Here is an 18,843-nt window from a genome sequence, read left to right as displayed (position 1 = left end):
TTTGCATGTTGTATTTCATTGACTGATACACTGTCAAAAGTGCTAAAAGAAAAAAATCTAAGTATATCTGGTCATGTCACATAGTGTACTAAAGCTAGCTGCTGTAATAGGCAAACCTGCAAACAGGTGAGAAAGTTGCTTTTTCATTCGTAAAGAACATTCGTTGGTGTGGAATGGGGATGAGAGTGGGGAGAAATAGGAGAGTTCAGAGATGCAGGCTGGTGGGGTCTCTGCTGACTTCAGCATGTGGCTTTTGTGGTAGCCCTGGGCCAACATTTGGAAGAAAGAAGTCAAATGGAGCATCAAATGGAGTTTCCGTTGACCAGGCCTGGAAGAGTGTTTCCAAGGGGAAGAAACACCAAATTGGAAGTGAGCCACCCAGTCTCTGCCACACAAAGACATATCCAAAAAGTCATTTCAGAGCAGAATATGAATCTATAAATTTTTTAAGCCCCAGCTCAGTTCCATTTTGTTCCAGAAATATTTTCTTGGTTACCACAGGCCTCAACAATTACATCCCCTTCTAAACTTTTTATCTTTACCACATATTCTGGCACTTTATCATTTTGTTATTTGATAACAAATCATTTTGATATTTGATAAACATCACTTTGATATTTCTTTATGAAAGTATGTCTCCTTTATTAATACCATAATACTCTGGAGAACAGAGATAGTCTTAAACTTTTTTGTATGTCTTACCTTCCACCCTCTCCATTATCATTTAGCACAAAGCACTTAAATTAAAAATCATTAAATTTTTATTAAAATGAATTTAATTTAATAATCTTGATGGTTTTTCCACCAAATTCTCATAAATATAAGCTATATTATGGCAAGGGTGTAATTGAGCATCTGTTTTGTTTGTTTGTTTGTTTGTTTGTTTGTTGTTTGCAGTCCCATTGCCAAGAACAATTCTTGGCATGTCAAAGACACTTAAAATTATTTGCTGACTGAAAAAATTCTATGATTATATTCTGTTGTCATCAGGCCTTGCTACTTTTTTTTTAATTAAAGTTTATTGGAGTGACAATGGTTAGTAAAATTATATAGGTTTCAAGTGTACAATTCTGTAATAGAACATCTATATCTCACATTGTGTGCTCACCACCCAAAGTCAGTTCTCCTTCCATCACCATGTATTTGATCCCCTTTAACCTCATCTACCATTATCCTCCCACTTAACCTCTGGTAATCATTAAACTATTGTCTGTGTCTATGAGGTTTTTTTTTCTTTATTTGTTTGTCTTGTTCCTTGGTGTTTTCAGTTTTATATCCCACATAGCAGTGAAGTCATATGGTTCTCAACTTTGTCTGTCTGACTTATTTCGCTCAGCATAATAATCTCAAGATCTATCCATGTTGTCATAAATGGCACTATTTTATCTTTTCTTAAGGCAGAATAGTATTCTATTGTGTATAAATACCACAACTTCTTTATCCATTCATCTATCAAAGGACACTTTGGTTGTTTCCATGTCTTGGCCACCGTAAACAAAGCTGCAATGAACATTGGAACACATACAAGTTCTGACAATTAAGTTCGGGAACTCATCCTAGAAAAAGTGCTATACACCTCATTGCTGAATATCACTATGGTCACCTTTGAAGTACTCCCTTTGCGAAGCTATGCACCAATGCCAGTGCCTAGTCCACCCTTCAAAGCAGTTTTGGAACTCTTTTTCTGGAATGGCCATCAGAGCATTGTTTTGGTTATTGTTGCTTATGGACCTTGAGGTTCAAAGAGGGTTTTATAAATTCGATCTCAAAGGCAAGGGAAGTGAAAGCTAAAATAAACGAATGGGACTATATCAAACTTAAAAGCTTCTGCACAGCAAAAGAAACCATCGACAAAATAAAGAGACAACCAACTGAATGGGAGAAGATATTTGCAAACAATGCCTCCTATAAGGGGCTAATATCCAAAATATATAAGGAACTCATACAACTCAACAACCAAAAAAACAAAAATCCAATTAAAATATGGGCAGAGGACCTGAATAGAAATTTCTCTAAAGAGGACATACAGATGGCAATAGACATATGAAAAGACGCTCAACATCACTAATCATCAGAGAAATGCAAATAAAAACCACAATGAGATATCACCTCACATTGGCTAGAATGGTTATCATCAACAAGACAAATAGTAACAAGTGTTGGAGAGGCTGTGGAGAAAAAGGAACCCTCATACACTGTTGGTGGGAATGCAGACTGGTGCAGCCATTATGGAAGGCAGTGTGGAGGTTCCTCAAAAAATTAAGAATGGAATTACCATATGACCCAGCAATCCCTCTCCTGTGTATATACCCCAAAAATCTGAAAACATTTATCTGTAAAGATGCAAGTTCTGGCAATTAAGTTCATGAGCTTGTTGCAACGATGTTGCTAACCTTTTTTGATGTCAGAGGGATTATTCATTATGAACTTGTACCAACTGGACAAACAATTAACCAAGTGTACTATTTGGAAGTGCTGAAAAAGCTACATGAAAAAGTTAGAGGAAAAAGACATGAACTTTTCGCCAACGCTTCATGGCTCTTGCATCATGACAAAGCACCAGCTCACACAGCACCGTCTGTGAGGGAGTTTGTAGCCAGTAAAAAACAACTGAATTGGCACACCCTCCCTACTCACCTGATCTGGCCCCCAATGACTTCTTTCTTTACCTGAAGATAAAGGAAATATTGAAAGAAGACATTTTGATGACATTCAGGACATCAAGAGTAATATGACAACAGCTCTGATGGCAGTTTATTATTTCAGGTCTTATGTTTAGGTCTTTGATTCATTTTGAGTTATTAGGTTGACACAAAAGTAATTGTGGTTTAAAAGGTTAAAAATAATTGCAAAAACTGCAATTACTTTTGCACCAACTTAATAATTTTGGTGCATGGTGACACATACCAGCCTAGTTTCATTCTTCTGCACATGGCTTTTCAATTTTCCCAGCACCATTTATTGAAGAGGCTTTCTTTTCGCCATTGTATGTTTTTGGTCCCTTGGTCAAAAATTACCTGTCCGTATTATGTGGTTTATTTCTGGGTTTAAAATTTGATTCCATTGGTCTGTGTGCCTGCTTTTCTGCCAATACCATGCTGTTTTGAGTATTTTGAGATTAAAATATTTCAGAAAAGAAATTGTTAAATAGTTTGTCGTTAGACAGTTGGTGGAATTATAATTGTTGATTGTCAAGAAATTTGGATAAATAAATGAGTATTTTCACTGTTTTCTATTTTAAAATATATCAGATTTATAGGAAAAATTCATTTTATATGCTCTTGGGGATTTCTCTACTTAGAAAAGAATCTGACAGAGAAGATTTTCACAAATAAATAACCATCTTATTTTTCTATCCTGTTCTTTATCTTCTTATAAATAAAGGTTTGCAGTCTGAAACTTGAGAATGTTTATTCATGTCTCTCACTAACAGATGATGCAATGAAAGTACTCTGCCACCAGGTGGTGGTCCCTCTAATATGTGCTTTGAGATTTAAAATAAAACTATGAATGATTTTCCTCTTAACTCACTGGAATATAACTTTTAATGCTCTTTATATTTAGATGTTTCAATTATCAGATTTAGTCTGGTATGCAAGGAGCTCTATCATCAGTCCCCAGTTTCCTTCTCAGGTTCATCTCCCACACCTATCTTGTATAAGAACATTTACTATATCAAACCTAATCTGTTTACTATTTCTCACGTGGTTTTCCTTATTACACTTCTGTAATAAAGGAATCTTAAAAAATAAAAATAAAAATAAAAAACTAGAACCCGAGTATAGCATCTGGTACATATTAGAGGCTAAGTAAATGCTTCTTATAAGCCTTCACTTGTTGATTCCTTTTAGCTAAAGTGTTTACCATCTCCTCTGTGTAGCTATAAAAATCCTTCACTGAAAGTTCAATTTCCATGTCACTTCTTCCACCATCATCCCAGTAGGAAGTGATCTCCCCACTGCCATGCCCAGGTAGTGCTTTATTTGCACAAGTGCAGCTCCTATACACTGTCTTAAGTTGTAGCTTTTAAACATTAATTCCCTCTCTTAATATCCCATAGCCTTTACCACAGTATTTGGGTATTCAACAACTATTAATTGAATGAATGCATGGCAATATCACATTCTTTTTTATTTTAAAAAGGAAGTCCCTATAACTATTACCTTTGCATTAGTTATTAACTTTTCTTTATCATTTATCCTGAAGTTGTAACCAACACAGGTAACTCCTGTATAACATGGTTGTTAGGGTCCTAAAAAATGTCATGTTATGCGAATCCATGTTGTACGAAATAAAGAACTAGTACAAAAAGGGGGTTAGGTTCCAAAAATTAAAAAAAAAATACTATTATATTTTTATAATTAAGAAAAATATCTTTATTAATTAAAGCAATTTTCACCAAAATTATAGCATATTAATATTTGTTTAATATTTTCTTAGTCATCACTACTAAGCACCATTAACCAAAGGCATTTTCTTTCTGACAAGATAGCTTCATCCTCTGAACTTAATACTCCATGAACAAAATGGATTTAAAATTCCAAAAAATTTTTAAATTCTGCAGTCAAATCTGATATCACATCCACTCTCGAATGAAAAATTTCAAATGAGATATCTTTTGCTCTTGAAAGCTTATTATGTTCTGTGTTGTTTAGGGATTTCTCTAATTCTCAAACCATGCTACAGTGAAACCGTGTTCTAGGATGCCGTGTGGTATGAGGGTTTTCCCCAATTCTGGAATTGTGTTAGAGCTAAACCATTTTATAGAAGTGCCATGTCATACGGAAGTTACCCGTATTCCGTAAGGTATCAGCACTGCCTTAAGATACTCAGCCCTACTGTTGGGGTAAATCTTTAGTCTCTTTTCAGGTTAAGTGAAAAGTAGATTCTCTTCTATCCCACTCACTACCTCAACAAGTTAGAGACTCTTCTTTTCCAATTCTAGCCCCCTTTGCCCATGAGTCTCTCTACTTATCGTCTAAGCTTACTTTTAATATCTAACACTAGAACTTTTAAGAAAAATACTTGTCGTTTTTCCTTATAAAAAGGAAATATTACAAGCACTAGCTGTGCTTCTCTTTTATTAGAATTAGTAGCTAGGTGACCTTGAATTGTGTGTCTAATAGATCTTCTTTCAGAAACACTCTAGTAATAACTTGAGTTCCCAACCTGTGCTAGTAGAGAGTTCCCAGAACTGTTACCTGAAAGAGTTTATGCTCTTCCTAAAGAAGAGAACGTTTTAAAAGAGAACTATTTTAAAATGAGGTTTGGGATGGAAATTTAAGACAGTTTCATGACAGCAACATTGATCTCTTTTGGAAGTTCTAAAATTTATGTATTGGGTTTTCTCAAAGCTAGGTCACCTTTCTCTGCTACCATTTGGTCTGTTTTAAAAAGTGATTTCCTAAAGACCAAAGACTACCTCTTTCTATTTCGAGTCCAACTTTACACTGTCAGAACTTAAAATTCTTCAGACTCTATGGCAGAGATGCTGTAGGTCAAAGTACAGCTTTATATCAATACCCAAATCTACCCTCACAAGGGTCTCAGTCTTCAGAAGCGTTAACAGTACCACCTATGACAGACTCCAAAAGTGTTCCGTTCAACTGTTGTGATAATGAACCCCCATGTCCAAATCTCAGGCTTAGCTTTTATTATTTCTGCAAATCCTCAATTGGACAAATATTTATTCTACACCTACTATATGCCATATATATTGTGAGGGTCTAAGAATGCAAAGTTAAATAAGACATGAATTCTTGCCCTTGTTATGTTTACTGTATTTTGGTAATTTCTTTACTCTGCCAGATATTCTACCCCCTCTTGTGTGGTTTTTTTCAGGTCCCTGACTCCTAGCCTAATATCATCTAAATAATTGATTTCCCAGACATCGTGAACTCTAGAATGTTCCAAAGCTCACTGTTGCTATGACCTATAACCAAACATGCTTTCATGCAGTCTTAATACATTGAGATCTGACACCTAACCAACAGAAGGAGTAAAAATGCTTAGCAAATATTAGGTAATAATATCTGTGCTCATTCTAAGGCTTACAGAGTTTCCAAAATAAAAATGGCCAGGAGAAATCATCTAAGTCAGAGCTTCTTATGCACTTAAATGTGCATAAGGATCACCTGTGGATGCTGTTGAAATGCAGATTCTGATTCAGTAGGTCTGAGGTGGGGCCTGAGACTCTGCATTTCTAACGAACAGCTAATAACTATACTGCTGGTCTACAGACCACACGTTAGACAGTCAGGCTCTCAGCACTTTTTCCCACTTCAAAATGAAGGCAAAGCCATGAGAGATATACAGGATCCAGTCAATAGGGTCCTATACTCAGAGAACATTATTTAACATTATTACATTAATTCGGTCAGCCAGTACAACAATTAATTTTTTAAAAAGTCAACTGACACTTTGGTGAGGGTTCAATGGACAGCGTTCTCTCTTCCTAATCAGGACATAAAATTAAAGGAGGTTAAACCACTATGGCAGTTTGTTAAAAATTCAAAATAGAATTACTATACAATTCAGTACACTTCTGGATATACATACACACACAAAAGTTGAAAACAGAGACTCAAAGAGGTATTTGTACTATACCTGTTCATAGAAGCATTATTCACAATAACCAAAAGATGGAAGCTTAGGATAGTGTCTATAGGCAGACAGATGGGCAAACAAAATGATACATGCTACAACACAGACGAACCTTGAGGACATGATGCTAAGTGAAATAAGCCAGTCACAAAAGAACAAGTACTGTGTGATTCCATTGATATGAGGTACCTAGAGTAGTCAAACTCATAGAGACAGAAAGCAGGACTGTTGTGGCCAGGGGCTGGGAAAAGGAAAGAATGGGAAGTTAGAACTACATAGGTACAGATTTTCAGTTTTCCTAGATGAAAAGAGTTTGGGAGATGAATGCTGGTAATGGTAGCAAAACAGTGTGACTGAACTGAATGCCACTGAACTATACACTGAAAAATGATTAAGGTGGTAAATTTTACATCATGTGTCTTTTACAACTGAAATTGTTTCAGAAAATTGAAAGAGGTTAAAAATATATACAAGGGTATGAACTATCCAATGGACTAACATGAGGGTATCTTTCGAGCCAGATTTGTTTTTCGAGGGTTCCAGTTCAAATCAACAGTGAAAGAAACTATTTTCTGTCTTTATTCAATTCAGACAGAAAATCAATTAATGGTATGACTTGTACCCAGGATTATGAACTCTAGAACCAACGTCTTTGTAGCATATGAAAGTTCTGTTCTAGAGACCACACACAGAGACTCCATACATCTGTTAGTATTGTAGTAAGAACGGCCCTGTATATCTGTAATTCTAGATTGTGTGTCCTGACCAAATTTCTCTGGTCCTAAGTTTTCCTGAGGTTGACAGCCACAACTTTCATAGAAGGATAAAACTGTTCCCTGGTGGAAAAGTGTCTCATAACTCTGAAAAGTCTTTTTTAATTAAGCAATTTTTTTAAGTAAATCAAAACCCTGTTAATAATTTTGTGCGAAGATTAATCCATAGGTTCAGTGTTTAAGCTATTTGCAAGTTAGATAGACATATTTAAGACTCAGCTCTGTGATTGAATATGTAAACATGGATATCTAATCAAATATGCAAAACGTGTAATTAAATACTTGATTTCAGTTTTCTGGTTTCAAGCTGAAAGATACAAGATTGTTCAAGTATGTTTGTAACCATTCTTGAAAAGAATGTGGTTTACTATATAAATTTGTTAGACATATCAGAGTTCAGTACTTGGATAATTTTTCTTGCTAGGTTACATATTTTAAGTATTTATCAATAAAAGTTGAACATATTGAATTTATAAATACAGTTTTAAATGTTTAAGGAAATTAAACTAATGTACTTGGAAAATGAACTGATTATTAAAGGTGCTTATTCTGTTCTATCTAAATTGATTGCACATTGATCAACAGCCCCCTTGAAAATGATTGCTAAAATTCACTATGGAAGAAAAGCAAAAAGCTTGAGAAAAATATGATTGAATTGAATACTTCAATAAACTTAGTATCAATTTAAAAGACTAAGGAAACGTCAACATATTTTCTATGCATAAAACCTGCTTTAAAACCAGTGAAAGTCTTACACTGGCACTCCTAAGTCATCCTAGGCAGACAGTCAGCCTGTTGAACAAGATCAGGGAAGCAGATTTCAAAAACTTGTTTGATAAAGTTATATAACCTTTAAATATTTCATCACTCCACTTGTGATTGTGCATCCAGCACAAATGGAAAGCCTAAAGTCAAAATGAGGGCCCCAACAGGACTGCTTGAGAGGACCCTGGATCTAGAGAAGGTCTGGGAAATTAGCTGTCAATGCCAAGCTGAGTAACTGAGTGTGTAGCACGAAGGAGTCAAAAGTCACAAATCAACAATGTAAATCGTAGTTGAGAAATGGATAACATATAGTGTTAGAGCCTGCAGTGGAAAAGAAGCCAGTCAGCTGGACCAGAACCCTAAAAGCACATAAGAATCTCCTTGAGAGCAAAGAAAGCATTGTTCTTTGCTCTGCTGTCTCCAGAGATCATCCAGGGCCTAGTATGTTTCCAAGCAGAAAACCTGTATATCACAGTGAGAAATCAGGTGCTCACATATCTGTTGAATGAATGAAAGACAAGATAATAAGACTGAAAAGGATTCGGCAGTCAAAAATTAATAGAGAGGGGAAGTAAACAAAGTGTTGTGTGTACAAAGACTTTAATAGCCAAAGGAATTAACATTTTGCCCATTGATCTGCCTTTCAATGTGGTCAGCACTGATTCAACAGGTAACTGAAAATAACATAATGATTGGGAAGGTTTGTGGGCAGGAGCTGCTTCTCATAAACAGATAATAACTAAACCAAAAGCAAATCATCACTAAACATCTCCATAGATGTTAGCATGCCTGATTTCTGGAATAGTTGGGGATTACCATTTCCTGAGTGCAGCACTTCTAGGAGTGTGTTCTAGGAGTGTGGGATGGGTAGTAACTGTAACTTGAGAAAAAGACATCCATACAAGATTGCTTTTTAAGTAATTAATTCCTTAGCTTGATGTACTCAACTTTAGTTAACTAACTTTTTAAAACTCCCTGAATGAACCCATATCCAAGTTGAAAAAAAAAGATACAATGTAATATATAGATGATGTATTATCAGAATTGTACACTTGAAACCTATGTAATTTTACTAACCATTGTCATCCCAATAAGTTTTAATAAAAAATAATACATTTTTTTAAAAGATTCAAATAGACCTTACCCTCTGCCAAAAAAAGGTGGTGTGGGGTGTTCTCATCTACTAAGTTTAAGAAATGCTAGGCTAAACAAAAATAAACACAACGTTTCTTTTCTTTGAAGAACTTCTCAGAGTCAATAATATTTTTATGTTCATCGTGAATTTTGAAGAAAAGTATGCATTGTTTTGTAAACATGTTGAACCTTGGTCCCAGAATACCTTGAGGAAATAATACTTCACAGAATCTGCCTAGACCCTTGAAAGCAAGCTCAACTCAGATCTGAAAATCAATTCGCAAACAATTCTTCATGAGATCTAATTGAAATTTAGCTTTGTGGGATACAAATTTTTTTTTAATGTTTTAGTTCAAGTGATTCCATTGTTAGCTAAATTCCCCCTTTGAATATAGGCATGATAGATTACTTTACAACTGCAGAGAGGAATTTTAAATATAGTGCCATTTTTTAAGAGACCTTACAATAATAGACAAAGTATGCATGCTACTCTCACATTTTTCAAACAACTTCCCTTCGTTTATTTAAGTCTCTCCAGTATCCCTGTGAAATAGTCATGGCACTTGTGTCAGCCGCAGAAGAATCAGAGCTGTGGCATTTTATGCACGTCACAACTGAGCTCTATTTCTTGATTTAGAGGCCAGGCTGTGTTTTCTGTTTTTGAGTTGGGTTTGACCATTATCAGATGTGCAAATATTCATTCCCTTCCCTTATCAAGTATAATATAAAAGTAACCATGATGACATAACTGAAATACAGATTTGAAGAATTAAATTTATACTTAAAATTTTTTTCCACAGCCACAGTGAGTAAAACAGTGATCAACCTTGCAGCTTTAATTAGAATTTTCCTCAAATGAGTTGATATCTCACCTAAAATATGCAAAGTAATATTTCTCCCACTTGTGTTTTCTAAATCAATTTTTTTCAACTTTCATCAATCAATTAAACCAATTCCCCGGATTGGTCTATCTTTAGAACACTGAGCCAGCCAGCTGGTTCAGCAAAAAAATACATCCCAACATGACTTAAATGATTTCTAAATAAATATTTTTTTTAAAACTTTGGGTGAAATGTCAAAAAGGCTGCTCCTTACTCACACAGATAGTCAGGGTCAGAACCAAAAAACATCCTAAATTCTATATTCCCCACGTAAACAAATCTAAGCTAATCACCAAACATTTCTTTGTATAATGGATATTACAGGAAAACTTTCATTCCTAAAAATTCCGAAAATCAAGATGACAGTTCCAGCTTTGAGCACCTAAAGGATTCTAAAGTAATGACTGATGCTTATATAGATTTGCCAGCATCTCAGTTCCTTTCTATAGGCTGTAAATATGGCATTGTTAGTGCTTACAGGATAAAAATCTTGTTTTTATTCATTTCATATTTTCCAAGTGCTTGGTGAAGCGTCTGGCCCAAACTGTGTGTTCAAGAAATGTTTCCTTCTTATTATTCTTATTAGCTTCCCTGCCTGGCAGATATAAATAAGTTTCCATTAGTGTTTGGTCCAATCCCAGCATGAAGCTGAGACACTGGAAAAATCTGGCTCCATGATACAGAAAATTCTTTTCCCCCAAATATTCAGAGCATCAGATTAGCTGACAACATATGGGCCAGAGATGAGAGCACCCATCAGGGTTTTTGGTGTTTTTGCTTTATAAAAACCTTGAGAAATTTTGTTTTGAAGCTGATATTTTCAAAAAAGTTCTTTGAATTTTTCAGAACATTTCAATCACTGCTTTTCAAGGGAAATTTTAGTAATTTTTTTCTAACTGAATGGAAATCTGTGCTATTCAAACAACAAAGATTTTTTTCTTTTGAAAGTTATTCATTTCCTGCTTCTAGGATTGCCAGGGGAGTTGAATTTTTAAAAAAAAATTTAACCAAGCAGGCGATCAGAGTTATACTGTGTTAAAGACAACTTAAACTCTGAAGTTCAGAAGTTTTATGTTTCCTTCTAAATTTGGAGCCCATGGTTTTCAGATGGGTTCTTGTAATAAACTCACTAAATAAGTTTGCTAGACCTATAGCCAAGTTTAGTTTAGTGTTTAATTTCTTTTTACTAGTTTTTATTTTCTTTCTTTAGTCTCATGTGGGTAACATAAAAGGGTTTGAATGTGCATGTGTCTCTCAGCAGTAGGGCAAACCCACACTTGGCACAAAGGCAATACTCACCTTTTTTTTTTTTCAGAAATCATTTTTTCACTGCATTTATTCTTATACATTAAGATTATTTTTTTCATAGTTGCATGCGTAATAACATTTTAAATAGAGGAACACTGCAGCTCTTTCCACCACCATAATGGTGAGCATGTATGTCCTGACTGACGCTCTCAAGAGCATCGGCAATGACAAAAAGAGGGGCAAATACCAGGTGTGTAGTAGGCGTAACTTCTCTGCCGGCTGGCAGTGCTCCAAAGTCACCACTGGGTTTCTAACCGTGACGATGATACATGGTTACATTGAAGAATTTGAAATCATTGATGATCCCAGAGCTGGGAAAATTGTTGTGAACCTCACGGGCAGGTTAAACAAGGGGGAAGTGATCAGCCCCAGATTTGAGGAGCAACTCAAAGATTTCAAAAAATGGCAGAACAACCTGCTTCATTCAGGCCAGTCAGTTTTGTTTCATTTGTTCTAACAACCTCAGCGTGCACTATGCACCATAAAGAGACAAGATGAAAACACACAGGAGGGAAAATGCTGGGATTCTTTTCCTAGGGGGTGTAATGCATAAGTGCAAATAAAATGCCTCAGTGGAAAAAAATAATAATAAAAATAAATAAATAACTACAAGAACACTGCAGCTCAGTGTCAAACAGCTTAGTCAAACAGCTGTGACTCAAATTTAGAACTGTTGAACTCCGAGGCCTAATTGCACTCGACTTTTCAGTGGTCCTCAAACTTAGAGTGCTTACAATCTACTGCCACAGATGTTCAGGCACTACTTCTGGGGATTGTGACTTAGTAGATCTTCCTTGGGGTCAGAAATCTGAATTTTTAACAACAATCCCAGATGGTCCTGAAGCAAATCATCCACATTTCAATTAATTGGATCACCTTCCCATTAAGACTTGACTACACCTGCTTCCTCTCACCTGCCTCTAGAGACAAAGCAAGATTAGATGTATCCTCATTCACAGCTCTACCACCAATTACCACATGGTATAAACCAGAGTAAACCACTTTTCCTGTTTGGATCCCAGCTTCCTTAGCCTGTTAAATGAGAGTAACTATATTTTCCTTACCTCAAAGAATTGCTGCTGATGATGATCAAGGGTTGGAAAATATTGATGAAGGAGGGAGTGAGGATAAAGGTGAAGAAGATGATGATGAGGGGGAGGAAAGAGAGGAAGATGAAGAAGATGACTCAATGGAACACTGATGGATTCCAACTTTTTTTTCTTGTTAACCACCTAGATGACATCTGTGTGAGAAAGGCAAGGAACAACTGTTGCCATCTTTTGAGCTGGTAAATAAAGGCACAGGATTTGGAGCAGATAGTTGCTCATGTTCTCTCATTCTGTCCATAGACAAAGCTCTTAAAATATACTACTTATTGCTGGAGTTGTCACTTAATGCACTCCTCCTGTTCCAGTGTTGATTTAGAATTGGAAGCCTGTTTTGAGAACCCAATAAGCACAGTTTTGCTATATTTCAGAGTTACCTTTATTCACATATTTCAAAGAAGAGAAATGAAACAAATCTGAAGCCTCTATTTTGTTTTATTTTTCCAATTTGTGAAGGTATTTCTGAAACTGTTAAAGGTATTGTTATTTGAGTTTCTGGTACTATGAATGGGAAGAATTAAAAATGAGGGTCTATTTTCAGTTTTGGTTTTAAAAAGAGAAAGAAAGTGCAGTCTCCACAGAAGTACCCACCATGGGGCAAGACCACCAACCCCAAAGGTCAACTGTCCTGAACAATAGATCAGGATCCTTTACAGGGGTGAGAAAATGACAAAGTTTTTTTTGTAAAATAATCCATACAGGAAGACAATGATAGATTAAAAACACTGAAGCGTTATTTTAGAAATTAAAATTTACTTATAAGAAATTCCCGTAATTAACAGTGTATCCTAGCATTGCTAGACTATTAGAACGGCCCTGTAGGTCACACCTTGATCAAATACTAGAACATTCAGAAACCATTTTAATTTCAAGCCTGAAGTTCCAAAGTGCCATACCCCGCATTAAGTTATGAGATATGAACAAGATATGGCTTCTCGGGGAGCTTACAATCTAAAGGAGAGAACTTTGTGGAATTAACTAGATTATAATATGGTTAATTCTTGTCATGATGAGAAAATGCAGAAAACAACAAACAAACAAACAAAAACTCAGAGAGTATATAAAAATAGAACAACCAATTCAGGCTCAACTAGAGTTGAGTGGTGTTACATGATTTTCAGGATAAGAAGAAAATATAAGGCAGGCTTATATTTTGTTAATTTTACTGATTATTCTTAATCATTAGAGTTAATATTTATTGCTCATTTATTATGTGACAGATATTGTCCTCAATGTTTATGCCATTCAAACCTCTCTATAACCCTATAATATGGACCTATTTTCCTCCACTTAAAAAGAAGCACAGAGGAAGGTAAAATAATTTGTCCAAGCTTAAATAACTAGTAAATATGGAACGAGGATTAGACTACAGACAGTGTAAACCCAGAGTCCCCGTATTTAACCATCATCTAGTGTGGGATCCTCCTGGACAAAAGAAAAGTAAAGCAAGTGTGACCCAATAACTCAGAAGAGTGGTGAATGCTGCTTTTGTCAAGATCATTCTCATCAAAGATCCAAAATCCAGGGGCCCATTTTTTTAATCCTCATGGATTTGACCCAACAGTGCAGATAAGTTGCTCAGTCATTCACTCGTGAAGCACTTTTTTCACATTATCTCTGAATAGCACTGTCTCTTGATTTTCTTCCTACCTCAGCGTCCCTGTTCATGACATCCTTAAATGGTTCCTCTATGTTTTTCCAAGACATCAAAATATTGGTCCTGGGGCTTAATCCATCACCTTAAATGATGTCACTCCATCTCAAGGTTTTAAATGTATATATGCTGACTTCTAAATCAATATCAAGTGAAGACTTTGCCCTTAAGCCCCACACTCAAATATAACCTGTTTACCTGACCACTACTTAGAAGTCTAACAGATAGCTCCAATTTAACACAACCATAACCAAATTCCGGATCATGCTTTCTCCTTTCACCTCAAAACAAACAAACAAACAAACAAACAAAACACACCGAAAAACAATGACAAAAAAAAAACAAAACTCTTTTGCTGTCCTCCTGACATCACACTAAATAACATGTCCATCCTTTTCGTGCTATTTAGGCTAAAAACCTAGAAGTCATTATTGAGTCTTCTTTGACTCTCATATTCTATATCTTATTTATTCAAAAACTTGCTGATGCTATCATTAAAATATATCCAGAAATCTACTTCTTCACATCTCTCCCAAACCCACCAACCATCATTTCTAGTTTGGATTATCATAATAGCCCATATTGTATTCTCCACAAAGCTGCCAGACTGATCCGCCACGCAAGTCTGATCACATGACTCCAAACATTACCCATCTGACTCAGAGTGAAAGCCAAAGCCCTTATAACAGCCTACAAGGCCCAATATGATTATCAGAGTCCCTGACTTCATCTTTTCTCATTCGCCTCAAGAGCCTTCAGCTCCAACTACTTGAACCTTCTTCAGATTCCAACCTTTTTAAATTTTCTGCAAACCCTGGGAACAGGTTGCAGTCATTTTCTTTGTGTTTTTTATTGGGTTTTTTTTGTTGTTTTTTGGTTTTTTTTTTACTCTTGTGCTCACTTGCCCTCTTTTTGAGGTCTCTTTTCTCCCATTTACAGCATGGTTCTGACCTTATTTGCAGGGAAATACCTTGAGCAGAATACAGGGGGAAAAGAATCTTGCCTCTTTCTGTTCCAAATTCATTTTTGTCCCTTCCTGTCTCAACAAAAACTTTATGGAATCAATACCACCTTGCTCTGTGGGAAAAAAAGGAACACCATCGGCTCCCTTAGCTCTGCTGGAAGCTGGAGGGTGCTAAGCCCCTGTGTAAGTAGTGCATAAAATTTTAGCTTTCTTCCTCCTTTCTCTGTATACTGGGCTCAGAGATTACACTGTGTCTCCATGTGAATATGAATAGTTAGCATTTACCAACATGTATCTCTTTACTTTATCTTGTTTTAAAAAAGAAAAAAAAATAGCGTTACTGAAGGTCAGCAAAGGGTGGGTTTGAGACTTTTGGGTGGGTTAAGTGGGCATTTTGACAATGGCTTTTCCTTTGGCACATTTAATTATGATGTTTCATGGACATCCTTGAAGTTTAAGGTGACACTTTTAAAATAAAATTATCTCCTAATGATGACTGGAGCCCTGCCACTCCATGGGAGAGTCAGCAGAAGCTGTAGGATCTTATTCCGAATTGACATCCTCTATTGTAATTTTGTTCCTGTTTATTTTTAAATTTTCTTTTTGCCTCACTGGAAAGGAAAGAGGATGCCCAGTCTTAAACGTTAAAAGTGTACTGGTTGCTTTGTTACAATAAAGCTAAATGTGTGCACAAAGCATTTGATGCTTTTCTCTCAAAACAGGTTCACTTGTATAACATAGTGTCAAATGTTGTCACCCTAAGTCCATAATTTTTGATACGCACTTTGAAGGATGATCTCAGGGCTATTTGGATTGAGTACAGGGATTTGAATCAATGTATTAATGTCTCCATAGCTAGGAAACATTCTGGGTACATCACCATCAGTTTCTGAAAATTTCCAAATCATTTGGATTCCAGATTATTCAAAACTAATATTGTACCCTTAATTTGTATTTCAAGTTGCCATTTTTAAAAGTGGGTCTTTATTTACCTGTATATAATAATAGTGCCTGCCACCACCATCAGAGAGACCTGGTGCTCTAATGCACACAGGGCAATTGCTGGCATATCTTCACTGGCACTATAAAATGTAGCTGAGAAGACAGGTTTTCAGAGTAAGAAGTCTGCACGGGTGGTAAGAACCTCAGGTAAGAAGTACTTCTGTCTCTAAGTACCAGCTATTTAGCATATAGTTCTCAAATGAGACCTGTCTATGTGAATCTGGGTGAGAAGATGGACTCTGCTCTGTCTGTAAAATGCCATCGTGCATAGAATAACATTTTGAGAAGGTACCTAATGCCTAAGCTTTTTAACACTGCAAAATATAGTAGCTAATATTAAATGTCACTTACCTTTTTCAGAGTTGAATTAATGGATAGCCTGGTCAAATTCAAAGCTTTTTGATGTATAAAACTTTATAAATGGATCTGTTCCATCAATATCCAAAGTGTAATGAAAACCTATCTAGTATGTAATTTCTGCATAGGTCTCTGTTTAGCAAATACATCACTGTATACTGGTCAGGAATCTAGGTCCAATAAAGGAACATAGAGATTTTTATAAAAAATATTAAAGCATAAATTGTAATGACAAAAAAAAAACATAAAACACAAAGCTTCTTTTGTTTCTTTGATGTAGGTGGGGTTATGTGATGACAATACTGCGAAGAATAGTTAGATACTCAGTCTACACCCATCAGCATTTAGTCCTACTTAACCCTCATCCATGACAACTATAAAGTGTAGAAAACCTTTATTAATGCATACACACAAGCACATGAAAGCACGTGCACACACGGCTGCCACTGCTAAGTTAGTGGCAGATTTTTCCACTATCTCTAATTTGAACATCAGCAAACAATGAAAGATAACATCTCTATTTAAAACAATGCAGATGGGTTAACACCCAAGTTCCTGACTGTCCGTGAGTCTCCCACCAAGCCACATGGACAGCTCCAGACCCCAAGATGTCACCTGTCTCAGGTATATAGACTCCCACTACCCTGTTCAGTAGGAGAAAAGTTTTAAAACAATTGGTATGACAAAATAGACTGACACCAAACAGTCACAGCTTGATTTCATGGCACACCACATGGAATTCTTCTAAAAATAAAGTAACTTTAGCATTTCCTTGTTATTTGGGGCTACAAAGCCATAAGCCTCCCACCTAGCCAGCGAATGCGCAGACTGGCTGAAAAACAAGAGGCAATTTGCATGTGAAGAATAAACAAACAGAAGTCTTACTGCATACGATGTCACAAAAACAGAGTTGATGTCTTTGTTTAGAAAGGGGACGCAGCAAAGTTTAGTAGTTGAGTAACACAGCACCTTTCCCTGTCTGTCTCCTAATACATATTTTAAATGAACCTGACTTGACCTCAATAGATCATCAATCAGGACTCACTGATTCAAAGTGTTCCCCCACTCCAATATATCAGGCACACAGTATCAATTTCTTAAATAATGGTCCCACCATCTCCCCTGCACTCGTCATTAAATCACTTTCCATTCTATCACTTGAAGTCTATATTCCACTGTCTGGTATCCATTGCCTATCATAAACTTTTTCCTCTGTCAAATTTTCAATTATTCCTCCATATGCACTTCACCTCCCCACCCACCACCCCCATCTTCCAAAACATTCGTACACATTCACACATTCTAGTAAGGTCAGTATCTTTAGTATCTCCCAATTCAGATACACTCATCTCTGCCTCCTTGTTGTCACTGATATTCAGATTAGTCAGAAAGTATTTAGTCAGACTATGTGCTTAAGTGACTGTACAAGGTTCAGTCGGGAAAGACTCTAAAATGTTAGGGTTTAGCATTAGAGACATTAGAAACATAACTTAAGTCTATAACATAAGCAGCAAGACATTTATTTACACACAGAGAAACACAGATACATACAGAAAAAACAGCTTATGTGGTCATCAAAATCTATTTTCTTTTTCTCCTGAGTGTCACGTGTCTCACTTGTCTTCAAGTCCCAGCTTTCCTTCAGAAAAGTGAGGCCTTATTGTCTGTATTCTGGCTGATGGACTGGGACAGACGTATGTCTCTTTCAGGCCTAACTCATAAAAGCTTACAATCTTCTGCACTCTTTAACTTCCTTTGTCTTCCACCAGCTACAGAAGATCTAAAAGAAGAGCCAAGAGAACTCTGGGGAGATGCAATCTAATGGAACTACAGTATGGTCACATGTGAAATTTAAGATTTTCTAGTAGCCACAAAAAAGAAAAAAATTTAAGGTAAAATTAACGTTAATAATATATTTTATTTAACCTAATATATATAAAATATTGTCATTTTCCCATGTAATTGATTAAAAATTATTAATTCAATGCTTTCGATTATTTTCATCACACTAAGTTTTCAAAATCCATGTGTTTTTTCACACTTCCAGCACACCTGTTCATCAGTACATCACATTTCAAATGCTCAGTGGCCACATTCAGACTAGTGACAATAATGTTATACAGACAGCATAGCTCTAGTGGATGGTGGAATTTCAAGATGGAAGGAGTTGGGCGTCTGAATCATTTCATGAAAGAGCACCTCCAAAATACTCTCTACGAATTATTATATGAGCAACACCTAAACTTCTATTTTGTAAAGCTTCTATTTTGTGATTTTGAGGTTGCTTATTACAAGT

The 18,843-nt window shown here is 36.0% G+C and overlaps 1 pseudogene across 1 annotated transcript; it reads left to right on the top strand.

The window, feature by feature from the left end:
- The first annotated feature begins 11,582 nt into the window (after nt 1-11,582).
- LOC308495905 (small ribosomal subunit protein uS8-like) lies at nt 11,583-12,001 on the top strand (annotated as a pseudogene). Its single transcript has one exon. The product of its transcript is annotated as a small ribosomal subunit protein uS8-like (transcript).
- Nucleotides 12,002-18,843: the final 6,842 nt, after the last annotated feature.

This window comes from Rhinolophus hipposideros (genome assembly GCF_964194185.1).
Source record: "Rhinolophus hipposideros genome assembly, chromosome: 3".
In the NCBI taxonomy this organism is placed as follows: Eukaryota; Metazoa; Chordata; class Mammalia; order Chiroptera; family Rhinolophidae; genus Rhinolophus; species Rhinolophus hipposideros.
Note: the sequence above shows the minus strand (reverse complement) of the source record. Positions and strands in the feature narration are given on the sequence as shown.